The sequence below is a fragment of the Macrobrachium nipponense genome, chromosome 2 (assembly GCF_015104395.2).
Source record: "Macrobrachium nipponense isolate FS-2020 chromosome 2, ASM1510439v2, whole genome shotgun sequence".
NCBI lineage: Eukaryota > Metazoa > Arthropoda > Malacostraca > Decapoda > Palaemonidae > Macrobrachium > Macrobrachium nipponense.
Window position 1 is genome coordinate 116,990,052 of NC_087201.1, and position 6,000 is coordinate 116,996,051.

The 6,000-nt window shown below is 30.8% G+C and overlaps 1 protein-coding gene across 4 annotated transcripts in view; it reads right to left on the reverse strand.

Moving 5' to 3' along the window:
• Positions 1–6,000, reverse strand: part of LOC135220927 (uncharacterized) — a 241,443-nt gene that overhangs the window by 88,154 nt on the left and 147,289 nt on the right. For 2 of the 4 annotated variants that reach the window (XM_064258582.1, XM_064258580.1), the window contains exons 1-2: positions 941–1,253; positions 407–510 (exon numbers count right to left, since the gene is read on the reverse strand). The gene's annotated coding sequence lies outside the window, so the exon portion shown is untranslated. Of the gene's footprint in view, positions 1–406; positions 1,254–6,000 lie in introns of those variants that run through there. The other 2 variants (XM_064258581.1, XM_064258583.1) reach the window with 2 other exon arrangements.

Genomic DNA, 6,000 nt, shown 5'->3' on the forward strand with positions numbered 1-6,000 from the left:
CGACACCCTCTTGGAGGGTGAGCGAGTCAGTTATACTGACCTTTTTCTTTATTTTATTTATTCTCTGGTATGTGTTAGTACATTTACCCTAGAAATAATAGATTAAAGGATATTTCGCGCAGCGACACGAGCCAATCACCCAGAAATAGATTTTTCCTTCGTCAAAATCCCTTTACTGGACTTAAGTTTCATGTCTATATGTAACCTATATAAAGACAGTGCCTATATGTACAGTAATTCTTCAAGTCACTGAATAAAAATATGCAATCAAAATAATGAATAAACTATTGAATGACCAGTACATATGTACAGTAGATGCTAATTGTGCACAAAATCGCGAGATTACATACACGTACTATTTATATGTAGCAGTTTCAAAAGAAATAATGATAATGAATTTACATACCTCTGAGAAGAATCTGTGATCTGAGAACAAATTTTCCATTCTCAAGCGTAGGCAGCACTCCAATTTACTCCGAAATTTACCAGATATTTACTATCTTGATTTTTCTTGTGAGAATTTGATGAAAAGTTAAACTATAAATATTTTCAAAGAGTGCAAATAAATAATGGAAAAATACGGAAAGACTACTTCTATTTATTACCATGAAAATTTATCAAAAATAATTTTTAGTGTATCACTTGGACCAATTCAAATTTACTTTAAACAACATTTTTTGTATGCCAAAGGATCAATCACAAATAGTGATCTCTAAAAATGAAGTCTTGCTTCTGTAAACTATCAATATATTACAGCAATTTTATAGCTGAAAATAATTCATATAAAATCAAAGATTTTATGATAGCTTTTTCAGCAGTAGCATAATTTAATAAAATTATTAGTGAACTTTCATCCAAAGCAAAACAAAATATTCTGATTTCTACTAATTACATGTACTATACAAAAGAGCAAAGGGAATAAAACATATGTTTTTATTACCTCAGATACAAATGGCATTTCTTTAGTGATTCAGGTTCTTTAATATCCCTTGCCTTTCAGTCTTCTGATGGGTTCAAATGTATGAGCCTGCAACAACACAATATTCCATTATTCATCATTAACATAATACATATAAACCTTTTACTATTAACAATATAGATTAACAATATATCTAAATAGTTTTTGAGCTTATACTGTAATCAAATATCCATCATCTGTTACAGTTTTGTTTGCACAGAAAATTTTGAAGGCATATACTAAATAGATTACTTGTTTCAGATCATAAGAATAGTTTTCTGTGGATAAACAAAGTGCTAGCAATGAATAATTAATATATTTCAGTTAAGTACAGGATAGCTATCTTATTAAAGTCTTTATTTTGCATACCATCATTCCTACTAATACTTTCCAGGACGAGCCACTCATTTTATTGTGCTATCCAACAAGATTTTTCTTTCTCTAAAAAGGAGGAATGTGTGCTTCTGTGGACTTGTATTCTTATTAATACAGCATAAATAATAACGTTTTGTGTTTCCTTAAAAAGCCCTCACAATAACTGGGAAACCCCAAATAGTACCCTTAAACACATTCTCTCTAAGTCCACAGTGTGTTGGCAGTGACTTCAGTTTTTTGACACATTGCAATATCTACACTAATCTGGGATGCCCTTGAAACACTTCCATATATTTCTTATTAAACTGTTAGTGCCATATAGATGTTTGAGTAGTCTTACTTCAGATAGGCTTGTCCATTTTTTCCTTTAGAAGGTCAAGCAACCATGTAGAACACTGTAAGGCAAAGTAAAGAACTATTTTTCTCTTCTAAAACTGTAAAGGATGTTGGGTGTTAATTTTTGTACTTTACTCTTATCATTTCCTAAACCATTTAGCATATGTGCACTTAAAAAAAGATGAAACTCTCAGTATTAAATTTGCATTTAATTTTAATTTTAATCCTCTTACTAAACACTCAGGCTGCATTGATACCAGTGAAATATCAAAACTCTTCGTTCAAAAAATAAGTAGCACCTTGGCATGAGTGTTGGTCAACTTCACCTGGAAAAACAATAATTTATGCAGATCTAGTACTTACAAGAAAATTTATTGACTCTAGTGTGTGCCAAACTCCAAAATAAAGACCATCTTCAAAGCTTCAACCATCATTTTTAGCATTCTCACGTGAGAGCTTGGGTACTGATTGTACCGCCTATGTCAGTTATACATATCCAATGAATTTCAAGAACTCAAAAAGAATGAAAGAAGGGCAGTTTCATCCCCAGAACTTGATCGGTGATTTTTAGCACTTTCTTATCTTTTAAAGTGATATGCTAACAAAAATTAGAAAACCACTTGTATTAACCCCTCCCCCCCAAAAAAAAAAGAGAAAAAAATGAGTAACAGCAAGCATGAAAAGGGACACTAGGCTCACAACACTGTACAATGTTTAGTCATTTCAAAAACCTCTACACATAATCCATGACAGCAAAGGTAAATGTTTGAATTTAAATCTTGGAGGAATGGAAACAAGGATATCAAGTAGCTTTACTGAAGGGAGGTGAATAAGTTCAGGAAATGTTGGCTTATGCATTCCAAGGTTTCCTCAAGGATTAAATTAGGTGAAAATTCAAGTTTCCTCTTATCACAGAAATGAAGCAAGAAACAATGGAATGGACTGAAGAGATAACAGCAACCCGAAGGAAGCTTTATAGAAATATTTTCTAAGGCTGATCAACAGTTATAATCAGATGAGGTTACTTGACTAGAGTAGCACACACTTCTTCGGACAACTTTGACAAAATAAAATGATGTCACAACACTCACTGGTAGCATACTTTATATCTGTCAAAGCTTGAACTGAGAATATGTTTCAATTGCTTTCACCACAATGTGTCACTTAGAGCCTTGTCTTCTTGTGGTCTTCTGTTTTTAACAAGAATCAGACATGGAATAAGAGCCAGGTAAGCTTGGCACCTTAAAATAAATGAAAGTTAAGTCAGTACTGACAAGCAATTTAAAATGCCTTGCAACATTTGGTTTACAGGTACTAATCATCTATGTCAAGAGGCCTCTCTTCTAGAAAAGATATCAAAAATAATGTTAAACACCGAGTTCAAGACTAAGCCATGTGGAGAGGTATTGAAAGGTCACTAATATTGTATGACACTTCTAATGGGAGAATGTCTTTTATAGGTAAATACAAAACCAGAAGATAAAAAAATATCTTCCCATGTGGAAGCTGAAATGCAGTAATACAGCACTTGAGTCTACAATGTATCAAACAATTTAAATGGATTGTCTGAAAACAAATAGAAAGGCTTTAGAAAAGAAACAAAAATTAAATTACCTTTTCAGAAACTATTTTAAACAAAAATTAAAGTATCCTTTCCAAGTTTTTAAACAAATATTGAAATGGTATCCCTTTAAAAAAAAACTATTTTACTCAAACCTTCCAATGCCTTTGAGATCACTGAAAATACACGTTTTTATTTAAGTCAATCCATGATATGTCCACAAACAAGAAAATATTACAGATAGTCACCAGCTTACATCATGCAAAGATGAAAGAAAACATTAAGTATGTAACAATGCAAATGTTGTCTTTCATCAAAATCTATGACATAAAGAACCAGCATCAAAGGTTTCGTGTTAGATGGTGCTGAAACTGTACCTCATTACCTTGTTTATGCTCCCTCCACAAAATGTCCCTTCCAGATTACATAACTAGCCATTTCACTGAAATGACTAATTTCACTCCTAAGAAACTGTTACCCCAATCAAGACTATCTAGATTGTTTATGAGCTCTTGAATTTCCTCAATTTCATGGAGATCCCTGTCTTAAATTTAAATATCATTACTTGAAGGGCATTACTTTCATATCTTTCAGTTGATTATATCTCTGCCATCTAACTGCTAATAATTTATTTCTATGAGGAAGAGTTGAACAACAAACATTTTGACATTGAGAGACTGTTTATAAGAAATAAAAGTCTTGGCAGCAATTAACAACTCATCTGTTCAAAGCTCTGCAAAATAAAATTATCTGTGTAATTTCAAAAGACAAATTCTTCAAGCAACTTCTTGTATGTCTGTCTGCTGTCATAAGTAATCATGATAAAATATGGTAATTTTCGGACATTTTCTGTCCTAAATTGCAGCCAAAGAGAATGACAAGTAAGAATTTGTGACTGATGAAAAATATGATTTTAGATTCCTAGTTCATGAATAAACCTAGGAAAAAAAGGCTACAAGATCACATGGATGTACCTTCACTTAAATCTTTAACTGGGGAAACAGGAAGATGGCCCTGTTGAACAAAAACTCTTACATATTTAAGTAACAAAAAATTGTAAGCATTCTAAAATGGCCTAACTTATTTTCATTATGTTTACTGATATGCATTACTAATATTTCAAAAGATATATTTTTTTAGTATACAGCTCAATTTCGAATTTTTATCTGTGGATGTCTTACACCTTTAAGTTCACTTGCATATCGACTGAATGAATTGCTTTAGGTTAACAAAATTTAAATTTCCTTTTTTAGATAGTGAAATGGTTACAGTACGTGTGCTTTTGATAAAATGCAAATGCAAAACGAGGAGTTTTATTGAATGAAGTGTTTAAGCTATATATAAAATAATTATGTACTGTTATTGTCTTACTGATTTATATTCTGAATACTTTATCATCAAATAGTCTACACATTTCAAAATACTATTAGAAAAGGCTAGAGTTACATGAACTTTGCATCGATTTACAAGAACTAAAGATATACAAAAATTAAGTAAAATTTTTAAAGTTATGGTAAAAAATTAATGTCCTAAGTTGTACTTCACCCAGCATCCTATAAATTTATAATTGGGTAAGTTTTAATTACCCTGACTAGTAGTCAGACACTTTCCAGACTAATTATATATAAATGCATGTATATTATAAATTATATATATATATTTACATATATATGTGTGTATACATTTGTGTATACATATTATACAGTGAAACCCCATGCACGTGTTCACGTTCCAAAGATTCGCAGACTCAGTTATTTGTGGGTTACTCTATGGAACACATTTACCCATTATTCATGGAAAATTTACCTATTCGCAGTATTTTTCACTGAGAAATATTCAATAAATGATGTATTTTCATATCAATTTCACGACTAGATGCACTTTTTGTGATAAAATATTAAAATATTCAGGTACAGGCAGTCCCAGCGTACAACAGGGATTCCGTTGAGACGTGTTGTAAGCTGAGAATCGTTGTAAGCCCGAAAATCGTCAAAAATAGTAGGAAAGCCTTACTTTTCATGCTTTGGGTGTACTAAAATCTATCTAAACTGCATTTTTATTGCATTTTTCATCAAAATAACCTTCAAATATTGATTATTTTTCATTTTTGGAGTCATATTTCTTCCACCAGATTGGCATAGTAAGTGTCATAACCCTGGAACATGTCGTTAAACTGGAAATAATTTCCGAGGAATATAATTGAAAAGCACCGTAACCTCGGAATGTCGTGAGCTGAACCCGTTGTAAGCCGGGGACTGACTTATAAGCATTTTTAGATGGCTCTTCTTGTGTTTGAACTATCAAAGTAGGCAGTTCTAAGCATTTTTCGAGGGGTTTTATGTATTTGTGGATTTTAGTTATTCACAAAGGGGTTGTCTGGAACACATCCTCCACGAATACGGGGCTTCACTGTACATACATATATACATGCACAAATATATGCATATATTTTATATATATCATATTATATATATGTATATTATGTATATATATATGTGTGTATATATATATATATATATGATATTATATATCTATAATATAATACTATATAGATACATATATATATTATACATATATATATATACCATATCTTATAAATCACATAATATATATACATATAGATATATACATATTATATAATATACATATATATATAATAATTACCATAATAATATAATACACATATACATAATATTACCCATATTATAATATACACCATTATAAGTATTAACACATATATATATATACACATTATAGTATATATACTATA